General features: G+C 50.2%; 1 non-coding gene across 1 annotated transcript; it reads right to left on the bottom strand.

Moving 5' to 3' along the window:
• Positions 1–932: 932 nt before the first annotated feature.
• TRNAW-CCA lies at positions 933–1,004 on the bottom strand. Its single transcript has one exon. It is a non-coding gene; the product is annotated as a tRNA-Trp (tRNA).
• Positions 1,005–19,364: the final 18,360 nt, after the last annotated feature.

Raw genomic sequence — 19,364 nt, 5'->3', positions numbered from 1 at the left:
CCCTGTCCCAAAAACCATCCCCAAAACCATCCCAAACACCACCAGAGCTCTTTCACCCATCTCTATTAAATCTTTAAAAATCCCATAAAATCTGATTTTTACACCGATTTTTTTTCCCCCCTCATCTGCTCCTGGCCCTTTTCCCCACCTGGGCCGTCAATGATTAACCCAGAGGAGCAAAATCCATCTGCCCTCTTTCCTTTTCCTTCTGGATCGTTCCCAAACCAAACTCCGGGATAAATCCAGGGGATTTTCTCCCCTGCTCTGGGATTTCTGGCCAGGAAGGGGATGCAGGAAGTGACCCCCAAAAAATTCAATTAAATTTAATAAATTAACTTTCATTCATAAATAAATTAATATTTCATTGATTATTAGTAATAAGTAAATATTTATTAATTGCTGCCCAATAAATTAAATTTCAGTTCCAATATTGAATAGAAATGGCTATATAAAAATTGATATAAATATTTTTAATTTTTATATAAGTATATATTATAAATATATTTATGTGTTATATGTTATCATTATTATATAGAATTATTGTCTTTATTTATTTGTATATGTTATATTATATTATATTAATTATATATCATATAATATTATGTTATGTTGTTATGTTAATTATTATATTATATTATATTATATTATATTATATTATATTATATTATATTATATTATATTATATTATATTATATTATATTATATTATATTATATTACTTCCCATCTTGCCCTCTTTCAGGGCGGCAAAAACAAGATGCAAGGAGAAGCCGCAGAAGCCGGGGCGCTGCGTTCACCCCCAAATCTGCAGTATCGCACCCCGAATCCCCAAAACCCTTGAATCAAAGCCTGAAAATTCCCTTTCATCCCAAATTTTTTATTTTTTAGGATTTTCTTTCCCCGCGGTGAAAAAGGGAGCCCCCAAGCGGGGCCCTGACCCCGACGTGATTCGAACACGCAGCCTTCTGATCTGGAGTCAGACGCGCTACCGTTGCGCCACGAGGTCCCGGCAGCGCCAGCGCCGCCCGTGCTGTTAAACCCTCAGCGCCGCCCCCGCGCTGACCCCCGCTGCACACCGGGAATCTCCCGTGCACCGGGAATTCTCTGCACACTGAGAGCTCCGCGCTGCGGACGCTCCGGTTTCCCCGGGACGGTCCCGGAGCTGCGGCCGCACCGCCCTGAGGGCTTCCGGTCCCGCCCGCCGCGCTGGCCACGCCCCCTGCCCACAGCCGCACGTGTGGGCTGTACCACCTACAGAGGGGTGGAGGGGTGGTGCGGCCGCAAGAGCGGCGCGCTGCAGCGGCGCGGCCGAGAAATCCCCCCCCCCGCTCTGCGGTGGGCTGAGCGGGTTTAAAGGGGCCGCGCACTGAGAGGGGCCCGGGACGGGCGGAGAGCTGGGGGCGTTCTCAGCCTGCTGGAACCCAGGGCTTTATTTATTACTGATATAATAAATCCCTTTCATTAATTATTTATTAATTTATTAATTTATTAATAAAATAAATAATAATTTAACTATTAATAAAATAATAATATATAATATACAATACTATATAATATATAGTATATAATATATATACTATCTAAAACATATAGCATGTATATATTAGGTATAATATATCATTATATATATTGTATATATAATAATGTATATATTATATATTATATATAAATATATATAAAATATAAATATATATAATATATAAATATATATTATATATAATATATATTATATAAAATATATATTATATATAATTATATATTATTATATATGTTTTATATATAATATATAACTGCATATATATGATGTATTATATACAACAATTATATATACTTATATATTATATATGAATAATTATCTTTTATATAATATACTGTATACATAATAATTATATATAAAAATAAATAGTAAATTTATTATCTATTAATAAAATAAATACTTCTCTGCCTGTCCTGAGAAGCCCTGACCCCCAGGGGAATTCTGCTTTTAACCTTCGTCCATAGAGAAAGCTTCCAAAACTTTGGAATGAACTGGAATCTCTGAGTGTGTGAAATGGATAGTGGTGGATCCTTTCCTTATTCTCCTGGAACCCTCTCTGATATCCCTGGATCCCTCTCGATTCTCCTGGATCCCTCCTCAGTGTTCCTGGATCCTTTCCTGATATTCCTGGATCCCTCTCTGATGTTCCTGGATCCTTTCTTGATGTCACTGGATCCCTTCCCAATGTTCCTGGATCCCTCCCTGATTCTCCTGAATCCCTCCCTGCTATTCCTGGATCCCTCTCTATTCTCCTGGATCCATCCCCAATGTTCCTGGATCCTTCCTTAGTTCTCCTGGATCTTTTCCTGATATCCCTGGATCTCTCCTGATGCCCCTGGATTCCTTCTTGGTGTTCCTGGGTCCCTTCCCAATGTTCCTGGATCCCTCTCTGATGCTCCTGGATCCCTTCCTGATGTTCCTGGATCTCTCCCTGATTCTCCTGGATCTTTCCCTGGTGTCCCTGGATCCCTTCCTGGATCCTTTCCCGGATCTCTCCCCGATGAGAGCAGCGACATTTCCCAAATCCTCCTGGGAAGGGAAAGCAGCCCAGCACACGATGGATCACGGCAGAAAATCCTCCAGGAAAACGATAAATCCCGGCCAGCAATGCTCATTAAGATGGAACCCAATAATTAATTACTCTAATTAACCGGTTGGGATTTTTCCCATCTGATTTCCAAAGGCTTTGGCTGGGAGCTTTCCTGACATCCCAGGAATTGTTGTGGGGTTGGTTTGTGCTCTACCAACCCCTGTGCCCTTCTCCACATCCACCCCACTCCCAAACATCCCGAATTTGCATTCCAGGCCTTTTTTCCGAGGTGAATTTTGGGGTCGGTTTTGAAGAACCAGCCAAGAAGAAAAAAAGAAAAAAGAGGGAGCAAAACCCCTCAGCTCCAAACGACCATAGAACCCACACTCCGAAAATTACCATAAATATTTTATTTATTTTTTAAAATTATTTATTAATTAATTAATTTATTAATTAACGTATTTCTTTATTCTTCTAGCATAGGAATTCCTATAGGAAGCGCTCTGCTCTGGGCGTGGAAGATGCCTGTGCTTGTTTACAAATGCCACATCTATTTTCCCCCCCCCCAATACATAAAATAAAAAATAAAAAAATAATAAAAAATAATAAAAAATAATAAAAGATAAAAATAATAAATATAATAAAAATAAAAATAATAAAAATAAAATCATAAAAATAATAAATAAAAATAATAAAAATAAAATCATAAAAAATAAAAATAATAAAAAATAAAATCATAAAAAAAATAAAAATAAATACCGCCCCAAAAAAATAAATGTACAGTAGAGATTCCTATGGCTCCTGGGCTGGGAGGCTCCCCAGGAACATCCTGGGAGTCCTTTCCCAAAGAAATCCCGGCAGCAGGGATTAAAAAAAGGACAATAAAAAGAGATTTAATGCTTTGATCCGTGTCAGGAGAGGCTGCAAGGAGGGTTCAGAGCCTTCCCCTCCTTGCCAGGGATCGATCCAGGCTGGAATCAGGAAAATCGATGGGGTGGAGCAAAACCCCGAGGCAAAGCTTAAGGTTTAAGCTGGGCTTTGTTGAGTCAGGACCTGCTGCTGAGCTGGCTTGGTTCTTGCTGGTTTTTTGTGTGTTTTTGCATAGGAAAAACCTGGAGAAACAGGAGAAATCTGAGGGATGGGAGTCAGTCCAAGCTGGTTTCTGTAGAATTAATATTTTTCTTCATATCTCAGCATCCCTGTGGATTTATCCTGGAATAAAACAAGGCTGGAATTCCACCCTTATCTTTACACCCCTGATCATTTCCGGAGCAGGGATTAATCCCAACTTGTTTAAATCCTTGAACACATCCCTCGTGCGGCCACCACAAATCCTCGTGCAAAAAAAAAGAAAAAAAAATAAAGTTACATTCAGGAAATGCCCTTGGAGTTCCACCAACTTCCTTGGATTTTGGGGTGGTTTTTTTTGGCCCAAATGTCCTCACCAAGGGCAGTGATGAAAGGTGGAACAGGCTCTGCTGATGTGCAAAAATAGGAACAGGACAAAATCAGCATTTCCCAAAGCGACTGGAGATGTCCTGGGCACACCTGGAGCTTTGTCCTTGGCATAACATTCGGAAAAACACCAATTTTTGGGGCAGCCACCAATTATTTTGGCCTGTAGGAAGACTGGGAATACCTGGAAGAAAAATCTCCCTGTGGAAGGGAGAAGGGACTGCTTTGACCAGGAGAGAAAAATATTTTTAAAAATTGGTTTTTGGTTTGGGGTTTTGTTGGGTTTTTGGTTGTTTTTAATCTCTTGGCTGCCACCAGGATGCAGGAATTGCCCAAATTCCCAGTGGGAACATGAGGAGGGCAGCTCAGAGGGAAGCTGGATCCTTTCCTTGCTGTGTTGGGGTTAAAAAAAGGATTATTGCTGCTGAGAAAAAAATTCATTTTTCTGCCTTCCTGAGAAGCTGGAGGCTCCTTCCATGAGCACCAGGAATCCACGGCGCTGGGATTTGTAGGAATTTGTGGTCCCGGCAGGGCGGTGGTGGCACCTCGGTGACATCCCCGGTAAGGACAGGGCGGGATCCGGCTCTGCCGGAAAGAGTGAGAGAAACTGGGGGGTAAATGGGAAAATCTGAGGGATAAATGGGGAATCTGTGGGGTGAATGAGAGAATATGGGGGATAAGTGGGAGAATCTATGGGATAAGTGGGAGGATCTGTGGGATAAATGAGAGAATGTGTGGGATGAATGAGAGAATGTGTGGGGTGAATGGAGAATCTCTGGGATAAATGGAAAATGTGTGGGATAAATGGAAAATCTGGGGAATGAATGGAGGATCTGTGGGATAAATGAGAGATTGTGTGGGATAAATGGAGAATCTGGGGGATAAATGAGGAATCTGTGGGATAAATGGGGAATCGGGGATAAATAGAGAATCTGAGTGATAAATGGGAAAATATGAGGGATAAATGGGGAATCTGTGGGATGAATGGAGAATCTGGGGAATGAACGGAGAATCTGTGGGATAAATGAGAGATTGTGTGGGATAAATGAGGGATCTGTGGGATAAATGGGAGAATATGGGGGTAAATGGGAGAATCTATGGGATAAATGGGAGAATATGGAGGGTAAATGGGAGAATCTATGGGATAAATGGGGAATCTGCACGATAAATGGGGAATCTGCATGATAAATGGGGAATCTGCAGGATAAATGGGGAATCTGTAGGATGAGGGAATCTATGGGATAATTGGGAGGATTTGTGGGATAAATGGGGAATCTGAGGGATAAATGGAGAATGTTTGGGAAAAATGGAGAATCTATGGGATGAATGCAGAATCTGTGGGATGAATGGAGAATGTGTGGGATGAATGGGAGAATATGGGGGATAAGTGGGAAGATCCGTGGGATCAATGGGGAATATGTGGGATAAATGGAGAATGTTCAGGATAAATGCAGAATCTATGGGATAAATGCAGAATCTGTGGGATAACTGAGCAGACCACGCAGCTCTCCCGTGCTCCCCCAGCCCTTGACCACCCAGCTCCCTTCCCCTGCCACCACCACCCCGGACCCTTTATTGCAGCCCCTGAGCCCCCCAGAACCCCCCAGATGGGGCAGGCAGAGGTGACCCGGCCGGGGAGCTGCTCCTCGGAGCGGTGGGAAGGAGACACCCGATGTTCCCCGGCAGTCCCGGCGTACCGGGGGGACAGGAGGGGTCCCCGCCCCTCACACGGCCGTCTCCTGCCCCCCGCCGGCCTCCTCCTTCTTCCTCTTCATCTTGCAGAAGCCGTGGAGGCCGCAGAAACAGGCGAAGGTGAACTGGGGCATCACCGGGAGCTGGAGACTCGGGAGACCTGGAGGGGAACAGGGAGGGGAGGCAGGGCAGCAGCTGGGGGTGCACGGACCCGAAATTGGGGCATCACCTGAGACTGGGACAAATTCCTTCCTTCCTTCCTTCCTTCCTTCCTTCCTTCCTTCCTTCCTTCCTTCCTTCCTTCCTTCCTTCCTTCCTTCCTTCCTCCCTTCCTTCCTTCCTTCCTTCCTTCCTTCCTTCCTTCCTTCCTTCCTTCCTTCCTTCCTTCCTTCCTTCCTTCCTTCCTTCCTTCCTTCCTTCCTTCCTTCCTTCCTTCCTTCCTTCCTTCCTTCCTCCCTTCCTCCCTTCCTCCCTTCCTCCCTTCCTCCCTTCCTCCTTTTTTCCCACCCTTTTTTCCACCCTTCCCTTCTTTTTTCTTTTCTGCTTTTCCCTCTTTTTTCCCCTTTTCCCTTTTTACCTTTTCCTTCCCTTTTTATCCCTTTTTCCCTTTTCCCCCCTTCCCTTCCCTTCCCTTCCCTTCCCTTCCCTTCCCTTCCCTTCCCTTCCCTTCCCTTCCCTTCCCTGTGTCCATTTTTTTGCCGGTTTTTTGTTAAAAACCGCCCCAAAGCCCAGCCCACGCCACGGCCCAACAGCTGCAAAATGTAATTATGCAAATGCAAGGCTGGGGGGTTTTAAATAAATAACAAATCCTGGCAGAAACGCTGGCTGAAGGCAAAGCTTCCTTCGCTCCCTGCTTGAATCCTCAGCTTTTCACCAAACCACGGAATCCCAGACTGGGCTGGGTTGGGAGGGACCTTAAAGCCCACCCAGTGCCACCCCTGCCGTGGGCAGGGACACCTTTGTCACCGCCCCAGGGTGCTCCAAGCTTGTCCAACCCGGCCTTGGGCACTGCCAGGGCTGGCAGCATCCTGGACACCCTCCTGGGCAGTTTCCTGATGACTTTACCCCAAAAGAGGCAGCGCTGGTGCTCAGGGTGGGTCTGGACTCAGGATTGGCACAAAGAATGAGGGCAGTCCGCAGGGTTTGGGGCGCTGTCACCTCCCCAAGCGCTGGGGACCCTCCTTTCCCCATCCCGCAGCCCCGGCGGGGTTTGGAGCAGCCGGAATTCCCGGCTGGGAGCAAATGGAGCAGCCGGAGCAGGTGCAGGGAGCCCCGGCGGTGACCCGTGGGCAGGGACACCTTTGTCACCGCCCCAGGGTGCTCCAAGCCGTCAGCTGCACTGCCAGCATCCTGTACTTCTTTCCCTTTACAAACAGCTTGTCAGGTGTTTGAACCCCCAGATTTGGGGGCGTACCTCAGGGCTGGGGCCCTCTTCCCCACCCCTTTTCATCTGAACTGATCTGTGATTTAAACGCTTATTATTGGAAACTTCTTTCTAACTTTGGGAGCCGCGGTCACGGTGACAGCATGCCCATCCCCTTGTCCCCTCCCGTGCTCATATATTTCCCCTGGGGGTATGGGAACCCGTGTCCCGACCCGGGCTCGCCAGGGCGGCTTGATATATATATATATTATTATTATATATATATATAATATATATATATATATATATATATTTATATATATTTTTATATATATGTGTATATATGTATGTGTATATATATATATGTATATGTATGTTTCTGTATATGTGTATCTGTATAAAAAATAAATAAATAAATATATAATGAAGAAGAAAATTATTTCCCAGATAAATTTATATATATATATATCTATAAATATATATATATTATAAAATATATATATAAAAATATATTTATATATTATTTTTATATAAAATATATATAATATAAATAAATAAAATTTTTTTATATATTTATAATATAATATATATATTATATAATATATAAATTATATATATAATCTATTATATATATATAATTATAATTATAATATTAATTATAATATATAATATATAATATATAATATATTATATATTATATATTTTACATATTATATGTTATATATTATATATTATGTTATATTTATATTATATTATGTTATATATTATATATTATGTTATATTTTACATATTATATATTATATATATAATTATGTGAACATTTTAATATGTATATATAAATTTAATATATTTTATATATATATATATATAAATTATATATATATATAATTTTTCTGAGCATTTATCTGAGAAAAAGGGCCAGAAATCCCCTGGAGCATCTGCAAGGAAGAGTCTTCCCCTCCCTTCTTCTTATTTGTGGCCAGGGGACAAAAAATTTTGTGCCGAGGGTACCGCTGGGGCTGGGGGGACAGGGGGGACAAAGTGGGATAGGGGGGGACAGGAGGGGACAGGGGGGGACAGAGGGTGACAAGGGAGGACAGAAGAGGACAGAGGGGACAGGGGGTCGCTCACATGCCAGCCCTGCCCTGCCGGGCGCGCTTGGCTCCAGCTGGAGCAGGGAAGGGACGGGGAGGTGGCGACAGCGACAGGGACAGTGCGGGGGCCGCTCCAGCCCTGCCCACCCGGCTCTGGCCCATCCTCTCCTCGCTCCGGGGCTGCTCAATAATCAAATTCAATCACGCTGCCCCGTAATTCCCCAGAAAAGCCCCAGACCTCCCAGGCAGGTCCCCAGGGGTGCCCTGTGCCACCCCACGTCCCCGTGTGTCCCCCCCCTCCCCTCCAGCTCCTTTTACAGACACAAAACCCCCCCGAGAGCCTGGGGGGTCTGGCTGGGACCCCACCAGGGACCTTTTGAGATGTTTAGAGGGGTTTGGAGCTTTTCAGGCTGACCCTCTGCCTCCCATTCAGGCGGGGGACAATGATGAATGAGCCCCGGAGAATGGAGCAGCCCAGCTGAGGCTGTTCCCCTTGAAAAGGTGGAAAAAGGGATGGTGGAGGAGCAGGAATAATGAAAAAAAAATAAATGCAATGAGCTGGTTTGGGGAGCTCTGGCTGATTTGCAGGCTCGCCAGCCCCGCGCTGCCCTTTCCATTCAAGGCAGAAGATCCTGGGGATAAAACCGGGAGAAAATGAGCGGAGCATTAAAAATGTAAAGCTGGAGAATTCTCTTGTAGCCAACTGCATCACCCCGGGGCCGTGTTTGTCGCTGTCACCGTGATGAATTGGGAGCTGTCTGCAATCAGCGCGCTCACTTTCATCATGCCACTTTCCCTGAGCCCGGAAAAATGTCTTTCTGAAGCGGCTGGGGCGAGTCTGCTCCTCAAAGCAGCAATTCCCATTTTTTCTGGGTTTGCTGGACATCGGGAAGCTCCCGGCCCCAGGAGGGAAGGGCAGCAGGGGTGGCAGGGCTCAGGTGACACTCCCAGGTGACACCAGTGGGATGCTCAGGCGCCAGCACCTTTCATTCCTGCTGGTTTGTCTCCCTCAGCTTTCCTATTTTTGGGGAGGCACACATAAAAAATTAACTTTTTAGGGATTCTGTTGGAAAAAAACCCGGCAACTTTTGCATTCAAATTCCTCGATTTCAGAGGTTTTTTTCCCCCAGCTTTCCTATTTCTGGGAGACATCTTCTTTAAAAATTTCACTTTTTAGGGATTCTGTTGGAAAAACCAGCAAGGTTTGCATTCGAACTCCTTGATTTCAGAGCTGCCTTTTGGCTTTTTCCTTAGGGAAGGAGATTATTTGCAATGGAATATTTGCAATGGAAATCCAGGCTGTGCTTCAATTCCAGAACGGAACTAAATAATTTGGGATGAAACAGAGAAAAAAAAATCATTAAAAAAATAATAATTTCATTTGCCTTTCGTCACAACTGCTCCATCCACCCAGTTTTTCAATCAAAGCTGAACGGATTGAATATACCCAATATATTCAATTGGGTATTGAATCGGTAAAGCCAAGGATTTGAGGAGGGATGATGATTTTGGGATCACCAGCCTGGTTTTTAGGAGCCACCGGCAGAATCCCCACGGAAGGGTCCCAGCTGGGCCTTCACTGCTGCATCCCCGGCGTTCCCGGGTGGTGGGGATGCTCCATGCACGGAGTTTTGCCCGGGGATTTTTTGTTCCTTTGATTTTTAAGCATCCAAAGTTCAGTTCCTTCCCCCCAGAACTCTCTGCTGGGACATCCTCCCCTTGTGCGGACACAACCCCTTTCCCACACTCCTCCTCCTCCTCTTCCTCCCAGCCCCAAAATCCACCCAATTTAACATTTCCAGCCAACTTTTCAAACCCATTATTTCCTAGCCTGGCTTTTTATATTTTTCCACCCCCAAAAAAAAAAGTAAAAAACTCTAAAAAACTCAGATTTTCGCTGCTTACAACCAATCCTGAGCCAAAGCCCGCTTCAAAGCCGCTTCTCTAATGAGCAGCCGAGCATTAAAAACCCGACAACAGAGGAGGGGATAAAAACCGACCTGAAAAGCAGCGCCATCCCTTTAAGGGGAGATAATGAAGGGAGAAGATGTTGCCTGGCATGTTTGCAGAGAATCGCTAATTAAAACATCGCTTCTCTAAAGTCTGCTGATGCCATTGATTCTTCCCCCCGCACGGTTAATTTGCTGCTGGCGAGGCAAAGTCGCCAGGGTCCTCATTATAAAAATTTCGCCGGCTGCAGCTAATGGTTGTAATTAATAGGTGCAATAAATTTCAAATGGGCAGCCGGGGTGTTCATTAGCTCGGGGCTGACTCAGCACCCGGTGGCCTCACCAGTTCCTAAATAATCCATTCGCAAGCAGCCGGGAGGAGGAGGAGGAGGAGATGGAGGAAGGTGGCACAACCGGTGCAGCCCGAATTCCCCACCCAAAAAAAAAATTTTTAAAAACTTATATTTTTTTAAATAAAATATCCAGCAGAGCTGAATAAATAATTCCCAGATTTGTCCTTTTTGCCTCTTTTTTTTTATTTTTTTGTTGTCCCATTGGAGAATTATCAGTGCAAAACTTCCCCCGGCTTTTCCCAATTTGGGGTGGGATCAGCACTCGGGGAACTGAACTCTCTGAGGGAAAATATCCAACTCCTCACACCCAGGCATGGATCAGAGCCAGGCGTGGTTTGGGTCGAGGATATTTGGGATTTAAGGTGGATTTTTATTTATTGGTTCTTCTCCTGAGCCAGGATTGAGCTCCAAGCCCCCCCAGGCTCCTCCTGAGCATCATTTCCCCCCCTGGAAAATCCCATGGGAGGACCAACCCTCCCCTCAGAGGGGCTGGGTGTCCCACAGGGCTGCAGCTTTGATTGAAAATCTCTGCTTTTCTGCTCATTATCATCAGGCTGTAATTAAAATATTCATAATTGGCACCCAGATTATCCGCCGGCACCGGGAGCAGCGGGGCTGGGTGACCCAGCAGGGAGGTGCTGCTGCTTCCCTGCGCTGCCAGGCCTAATCCCAGAGGGAATTTGGGAGCTGCAGATTCCAAAATTTGGGATGAATTTGGCAGCTGGTGCTTCTGTGCCTGCAAATTCCTCAGCCAAAATTTGGGAGCTGGTGCCCTGAGCAAATTCCAAAATTTGGACTGAATTTGGGAGTTGCTGCTTCTGTGCAAGCAAATTCCTCAGCCAAAATTTGGGAGCTGCTGTCCCTGTGCCTGCACATTCCAAAATTTGGGATGAATTTGGGAGCTGGTGCTTGGTGCCTGCACATTCCTCAGCCAAAATTTGGGAGCTTGTGCCTCTGTGCCTGCAAATTCCAAAATTTAGGCTGAATTTGGGAGCTGGTGCTTGGTGCCTGCACATTTCTGAGCCAAAATTTTGGTGGAATTTGGGAGCTGCTGCTTCTGAGCCTGCAAATTCCAAAATTTGGGAGCTGATGCTCTATACCTGCACATTCCTGAGGCAAAATTTGGAAGCTGCTGCCTCCGTGCCTACAAATTCCAAAGTTTGGGCTGAATTTGGGAGCTGGTGGTTCTGTGCCTGCACATTCCTGAGCCAAAATTTAGGAGTTGCTGCTTCTGTGCCTGCACATTCCTAGCTAAAATTTGGGAGCTGGTGCCCTGAGCCTGCAAATTCCAAAGTTTGAGATGAATTTGGGAGCGCAAGGGTTCCTCTGGTACTTCTTGAGTGATTTGGGAGCGTACATTGTGCTTGAATCAAAATTTGGGATCAATTTGGGAGCTGCTGCCCCTGATCCTGCACATTCCAAAATTTGGGATGAATTTGTGAGCTGGTGCTTGGTGCCTGCACATTCCTGAGCCAAAATCTGGGAGCTGGTGCCCTGAGTGAGCAAATTCCAAAATTTGGGATGAATTTGGGAGCTGCTGCCTCTGTGCTTGCACGTTTCTGATCGGAGCTGCTTCACCTACAGCAGACCCCAAACTATCAACGGAAAATTTGGGGTTACCCCATCCCTGGCAGTGTCCAAGGTGGGGTTGGATGGGGTTTGGAGGAATTTGGGATGAACTTTAAGGTCCCTTCCCATCAAATCCTTCCAGGGACCATCCAGAGAGGATTTTGCTTCCAGGAATCCCCAAGGTGACAGCAGGGACAATCCAGAGAGGATTTTCTTCCCTAACACAAAACTTTGGGGTGCAACAAACCAAAATTACCAAACCCAAGGTGGTTTTGGTTGGTTGGCCCCACTGTCCCCACCGTGGCACCCTCATTCCAGGATCCCATTCCCGTTTGGAGCAGCCCTGGTGGGACTGGAGGGGCCAAGCCAAGAGTGAGATTTGGGGTTACCCCATCCCTGGCAGTGTCCAAGGTGGGGTTGGATGGGGTTTGGAGGAATTTGGGATGAGTTTTATGGTTTTTTGCCACCAAATCATTCCAGGGACCATCCAGAGAGGATTTTCTTCCCCACCACAAAACTTTGGGGTGCAACAAAGCCAAATTACCAACCCTGGGGTGGTTTTGGTTGGTTGGCCGCACTGTCCCCACCTTGGCACCCTCATTTCATGATCCCATTCCCGTTTGGAGCAGTTCCGGGGGGTGGGGACAGAAGGGCCAAGCCAAGCGTGTCCCCCTGAATGGCTCGGGGCAGGCATTGTCACGGGTGAATTTTCTGAATGAGCAAATCCTCATTAAAAAATAATTAAAACAGCCCGGCGAGATTGGCTTAATTCCCTTCATTTTGACGGATGGTGTTTAGTTTTGATGATTTATGTGCCAGCTCTCCTGCTCTCATTGTTGGAGCTCATGGGATTTCACGATTTTCTTCCTTCCACACCTCCTTGAGTCATGGGATTACAGCTGAACCTCAGCTTTTTTCCCCTTTTTTATTATTTTTTTCCCCTCCAAGGACTATTATTTTTAAAGATGCATTCCAGGCTGGTGAAATAAACTTGAAAGCCTGACACCCAAATGAGTCAAAGCTCAGGAAGTGAGAAAAGAGAAACTGAAGAAGGGAGAAATTGCTCGTTTCCTGCTCGGGGAGGGAGGGGGAAAACCCCACAGGGCTGGTGGGGTGGTGGTGGGGGCTGCAGGAATGGGATGGGGTCTGTGGGGTGGGGATTGTGGAAATGGGGTCTGTGGGGTGGGATCAATGGAAATGGGATCTGTGGGATGAGATCTGTGGGGTGGGGATTGTGGAAATGGGGTCTGTGGGGTGGGGATTGTGGAAATGGGGTCTGTAGGGTGGGATCAGCAGGAATGGGATCTGTGGGAATGGGGTGGGATGGGGTCTGGGTAAATGGGGTCTGTGGGGTGGGGTCTGTGGGATGGGATCTACAGGAATAGGATGGGATTTGTGGGAATGGGGTGTGTGGGATGGGATCTGTGGGGTGGGGATTGTGTAAATGGGGTCTGTGGGGTGGGGGCTGAGGGAATGGGATGGGGTCTGTGGGGTCTGTGGGTTGGGCATTGTGTAAATGGGGTTTGGGTAAATGGGGTCTGTGGGATGGGATCTACAGAAATGGGATCTGTGGGGCGGAATCTGCAGGAATGGGATGGGATTTGTGGGAATGGGGTGTGTGGGACAGGATCTGTAGGGTGGGGTCTGTGTAAATGGGGTCTGTGGGGTGAAGGAGATCTGTGGGGGGGGGTCTGTGGGATAGGATCAGCAGGAATGGGATCTGTGGGGTGGGGTCTGGGTAAATACAGTCTGTGGGATGGGGTCTGCAGGAATGGGATCTGTGCGATGGGATTTGTGTAAATGGGGTCTGTGGGGGTGGGATCTCCAGGAATGCCATGGGATCTGTGGGATGGGGTCTGTGGGATGGGATGGGTCTGTGTAAATGGGGTCTGTGGGGGTGGGATCTGTAGGAATGGGCTCTGTGGGGTGGGATCTGTAAATAGGGTTTGTGTAAATGGGGTCTGTGGGATGGGATTTGTGTAAATGGGGTCTGTGGGGTGGGATCTGCAGGAATGGGGTCTGTGGGGTGGGATCTATGGAATGGTGTCTGTGGGATGGGATCTGCAGCCCCCCCTCCTCTCCCACCCCCCAGACCAGCAGACTTTGCCTCTGCACGTTTACAAATCCCGATTTGCCAAGCCCTGCCCTGGCACTGAACCCTTCCTCCTCCTCCTCCTCCTCCTCCTCCTCTCCTGCTCCTGGCCACCACCTCCCCTCGCCACCCTCGTGACACCGGCCGGGCCACCCTCTCCTGGCAGCTGTGGGGACAGCGCCTGCCTGCCCCAAACCCCGGCTCTGTCGGGGCTGAGGTGCCCAAATCCCCCTGAACCCCCTTTTCTCCCACCCGGGCAGCACCCACAACCCTGGGAACGCCCTTGGAAATGCCCTTGGAAATGCCCTTGGCCTCTTCCTGGCGCTTTTATTCCAGGGGATGCAGGTGGTCATGCTTTGAACCATGTTGGAAAAGCTCCAAAATGCCGAAAAAAACAAAAACCTCTCCCTCGGCCGGCGCTGAATGGGGACGGCCCCGCCGCCTCCGGGCGCCTTTTGTGTCCCCACCGCTGTGGTAAAGCCCTGCAAGGCTTCAGTGCCCCCTTTCACTCGTTGTTTGACCCCAGATAAATCCCAGAAGGGGCTCGGGGAGGTGTGGGGAGGTGCCTGGAAGGCGGAGTCCCTCCCCTGTGTAGCCCATGGCTTTTCGCCCTACATGAGTTCGGGAAAGCATCACATAGGAATAAAAAGCCATAGACCACAGCAGAGGGCTTGGCAGGAGAGGCAGCGGTCTGGGGGAAAGGGGAAAAGGAAAGGAGAATGGGGGGGAAAAACAACTCCTTGGGCTAAGCTGTCCTCGCTCCCTGCGACCAGCTGGGAGTGCAACCCCAAAGCCAGGCTGGGCTCCCACCCCAAAGCCAGGCTGGGCTCCCAGCCCAAAGCCAGGGGGAGTTCCCACCCCAAAGCCAGGCTGGGCTCCTATCTCAAAACCAGAGTGAGTTCCCATCCCAAAACCAGGTTGGGTCCCCCCACACAAAGCCAGGCTGAGTTCTCATCCCAAATCCAGGCTGGGCTCCACTCCAAAGCCAGGGTGAGTTCTCATCCCAAAACCAGGCCAGGTTCTCTCCCCAAAACCAGGCTGGGCTCCCACCCCAAAACCAGGCTGGGTTCCTACCCCAAAACCACAGTGGGCTCCCATCCCAAAGCCAGGCTGAGTTCTAATCCCAAAGCCAGGGTGGGTTCCCATCCCAAAGCCAGGCTGGGCTCCTATCTCAAAACCACAGTGAGTTCCCATGCCACAATCAGGTTGTGTTCCCCCTGACAAAACCAGGCTGGGTTCCCATCCCAAAGCCAGGCTGGGCTCCCACCCCAAAATGAAGCTGAGTTCTCATCCCAAAACCACAGTGGGTTCCCATCTCGAATCCAGCCCGGGTTCCCATCCCAAAACCACGGAGGAGGAGCCGCTGGAGCCTGCGGGATAAATCCCATTTTTAGGAACACTCACCTCCGGGTGCAGTCTCCCCCTTCCCTGCGGAAGAAAATCCCGCAGATTTTCTTGTGAAAACCTGACTTTTCGGGCCACCAGGCGACCGGGCCGGGAGCAGGAGCTGCAGGAGCTGCCCCAGAGCTCACCTGGCTGCAGGGGCGGAGGATGCTCGGCCAGGTTCACCCAACAGAGCCGCCTTTGTGGGCTCAGACAAAGGCCCAAAGAAAGGTCTGGCTGCCAACCCTCCTCCCCCGCAGTCCCTTTCTCTCCCCCCCCCCGGGCCTTTTTGAGGGAGTTTCCATCTCTGGAGGCACCAAAAGAGGCGCTCGGGACAAGGTGACGCCACCAGGAGCCGGGCTCGGCGCTGATCCCTTGGGAAAACCTGGAGAAAACCTCGGGGGAGCTCCTGGGGTGGCACCAGCAGTGCCCAGGGTGTCCCTGGGGTGGCACCAGGAGTGTCCAGGGTGTCCCTGGGAGAGCCCTGCACACCTGGGAGGCTCCTTGGTGGCATCAGCAGTGCCCAGGTTGTCCCTGGACGAGCTCTCCACACCTAGAGAAGCTCCTTGGTGGCACCAGCAGTGCCCAGGTTGTCCCTGAGGTGGCACCAGGAGTGCCCAGGTGTCCCTGAGATGGCACCAGGAGTGCCCAGGTTTCTCTGGGATGAGCCCTGCACACCTGGAGAAGCTCCTTGGTGGCACCAGCAGTGCCCAGGTTGTCCCTGGCCAAGCTCCCTCCCCGCTGCCAGGACCCCATGGTCATCAGCAGCTGTTAATTCGTTAATTGCCGGGAGGCTGATGATGAGCTCAGGGTGGGAGATTCCCGGAATCCTCGGGCAGTGCAGGCTGTCAGAAGTGCAGGTTATTGGAAATGTTCGGGACTGCAGGTTATTGGAAATGCAGGTTCAGGACTGCAGGTTATTGGAAATGCAGGCTCTCAGGGGGGGACTCCCTGCGGTTTGCAGCACCAAAGAACGCGGCCGTGACCTAAAAAGAGCTCCTGGGGCGCAGGGCAGCTCTGAGCCGGCGTTTTCCCGAGGTTTTCCCTCTTTTATCTCCCCTGAATGGGGAAGGGTCACGGGGTGTCCCACCTGTGACACGGCCGCGGGACCCTCCAGCCCCTCCCCAGGACGGCGTCACCCCCACCTGGTATCCCAAAACACGGGGCTGCTCCGGAGCATCCCAAAATTCCATCTCTGGGAGCAGGGGCAGTGCTGGGGAGATTTTTCAGGGTTTGGGGGCACAGCAGGACCCCCAGATGGATCCCTGCCCTGCATGGCCAGGGCAGTCCCTATGGAACAGTCCCAGCCCCTATGGATCAGCCCCAAACCCTACAGAACAACCCCAATCCCTATGGATCACCCCCAGTCCCTGTGGAACAGCCCCAAACCATACACCCCAATATGGAATTAGCCTCAAAACCCACAGAACAACCCCATCTAGGCCCCAGTCCCTATGGAAGCCCCGAGGAAAGTAAAACAGCCCCCATGGGGAAGCCCAAGAGAACAGCTCCAATCCCTAATGGGACAGCCCCAGTCCCTACAGATCAGCCCCAAACCCTACAGAACAACCCCAGTCCCCATGGAACAGCCCCAAATCCTATGGAACAGTCCCAGTCCCTATGGATCAGCCCCAAATCCTACAGAACAACCCCAATCCCTATGGCACAGCCCCAAATCCTATGGAACAGTCCAAATCCCTATGGCTCAGCCCCAAATCCTATGGAACTGTCCCATTTCCTACAGATCAGCCCCAATCCCTACAGAACAGCCCCAGTCCCTATGGGACAGCCCCAAACCACACAGAACATCCCCAATCCCTATGGATCAGCCCCTGTCCCTACAGATCCCCCCCAATCCCATCACAGACAGTGACAAATCTGTCGCTTTGTCCTTCTCAGATCCTCAGGACGTGGCCCTGGTGGCACCCACGGCGGTGGCACCTGGCAGGGCACGGCCTGCTGTCCCCAGCACGGTGACACGTGTCCATCCCGGTGCCACGGGGACCCCAGGGGTGCCCGGAGCCGCCGGCCGAGCGCGCTGAGCTCACCTTTGGCAGCGCGGCACGGCCCCAAATCCCTACAGATCAGCTCCAAACCATACAGATTCCCCCCAATCCCTATGGATCACCCCCAATCCCTCCAGATTCCCCCCAAACCCTACAGATTCCCCCCAAAACCCTCCAGATCCCCCCCAGAACCCTACAGATCAGACCCAATCCCTACGGATCAGCCCCAAACTCTACAGAACAGCCCCAAACTCTACAGATCATCTCCAAGCCCCACAGATCAGCCCCAAACCCTACAGATCCCCCCCAATCCCATCACAGACAGTGACAAATCCACCACTTTCTCCTTCACGGCTCCTTTACAACGCGGCCCTGGTGGCACCCACGGCGGTGGCACCTGGCAGGGCACGGCCTGCTGTCCCCAGCACGGTGACACGTGTCCATCCCGGTGCCACGGGGACCCCAGGGGTGCCCGGAGCCGCCGGCCGAGCGCGCTGAGCTCACCTTTGGCAGCGCGGCACGGCCGGGGCGCGGTGCCAGCGGGCACGGGGCTGGCGCGGCGCTGCCAGCGCCCTCTCCGTCCTGTCCTCCCCGAGCCCCCCGGGGCAGGGGGTGCTCAGGGCTGCTCAGGGGGGGGTCACCCCGCTGCTCCGAGGGCTTTTCGGGACCTTTCCGTGGCTGCCACCCCCGAGCTGCGCTGGCGCAGGGCTGGGAAAGGAGGGAAGGAGGGAGGGAGCGGGGTCAGGTATTTCTCCATCCCTGGCTCGGCAGGGCCGCTAACAAAGGCGCTATTGAAGTGCAGCCGCTCTGGTCTGTGAAGCAGAAACCCTCTTGTATCTCCTCCCGTGCCTTTGATGTGCCTCCCCGCGGTGGGATGGAGATTACTCATGTCCTGCTGCCGCCGCTGCTGCTGCTGGGGCGCGGCTGCCAGCGAACCCCCGGAACGTCCCACAGACCGCAGCGCCCAGCGCTCACCCCGCTGCTGCCCTCGCTGTGCCCCCAAACCCTGCGCCAAATCCTATGGAACAGCCCCAGTCCCTACAGAACAGCCCCAAGCCCTGCAGAACAGCCCCAAACCCTGCAGAACAGCCCCAAACCCTACAGAACAGCCCCAGTCCCTACAGAACAGCCCCAAGCCCTACAGAACAGCCCCAAGCCCTACAGAACAGCCCCAGTCCCTACAGAACAGCCCCAAGCCCTGCAGAACAGCCCCAAGCCCTACAGAACAGCCCCAAGCCCTACAGGACAGCCCCAAACCCTGCAGAACAGCCCCAAACCCTACAGAACAGCCCCAAACCCTACAGAACAGCCCCAAGCCCTACAGATCCCCTCCAAACCCAAAAGATCACCCCCAAACTCTACAGATCACCCCCAGACCCTATGGAACAGCTCCAATCGCTATGGATCACCCCACAAACCTTATGGATCACCCCCAAACCCTACAGATCAGCCCCAAACCCTACAGATCCCCTCCAAACCCTAAAGATCACCCCCAATCCCTATGGACCACCCCCAATCCCTATGGATCACCCCCAATCCCACAGATCACCCCCAATCCCTATGGATCACCCCCAATCCCACAGATCACCCCCAATCCCACAGATCACCCCCAATCTCTACGGATCACCCCCAATCCCATCACGGCCATGCCCACGGATCCCCGCAGATCCCAAACTTTGCGGGATCCGCGCTCAGCCGAGCGCGGGGATCGGGAGGAGCCGCGCTCCGAGCCGCGCATTCCTCGGCTGTAATTAAAGCCGCTGCGCTGGGCGGAGGGGGAATTTCCCGAAGGGTTTCACTGGCGCCCGGACAAGGGTCAGACAATGAGAACATTTGACAGGGC

This window comes from Camarhynchus parvulus, chromosome 26, assembly GCF_901933205.1.
Source record: "Camarhynchus parvulus chromosome 26, STF_HiC, whole genome shotgun sequence".
NCBI lineage: Eukaryota > Metazoa > Chordata > Aves > Passeriformes > Thraupidae > Camarhynchus > Camarhynchus parvulus.
Note: the sequence above shows the minus strand (reverse complement) of the source record. Positions and strands in the feature narration are given on the sequence as shown.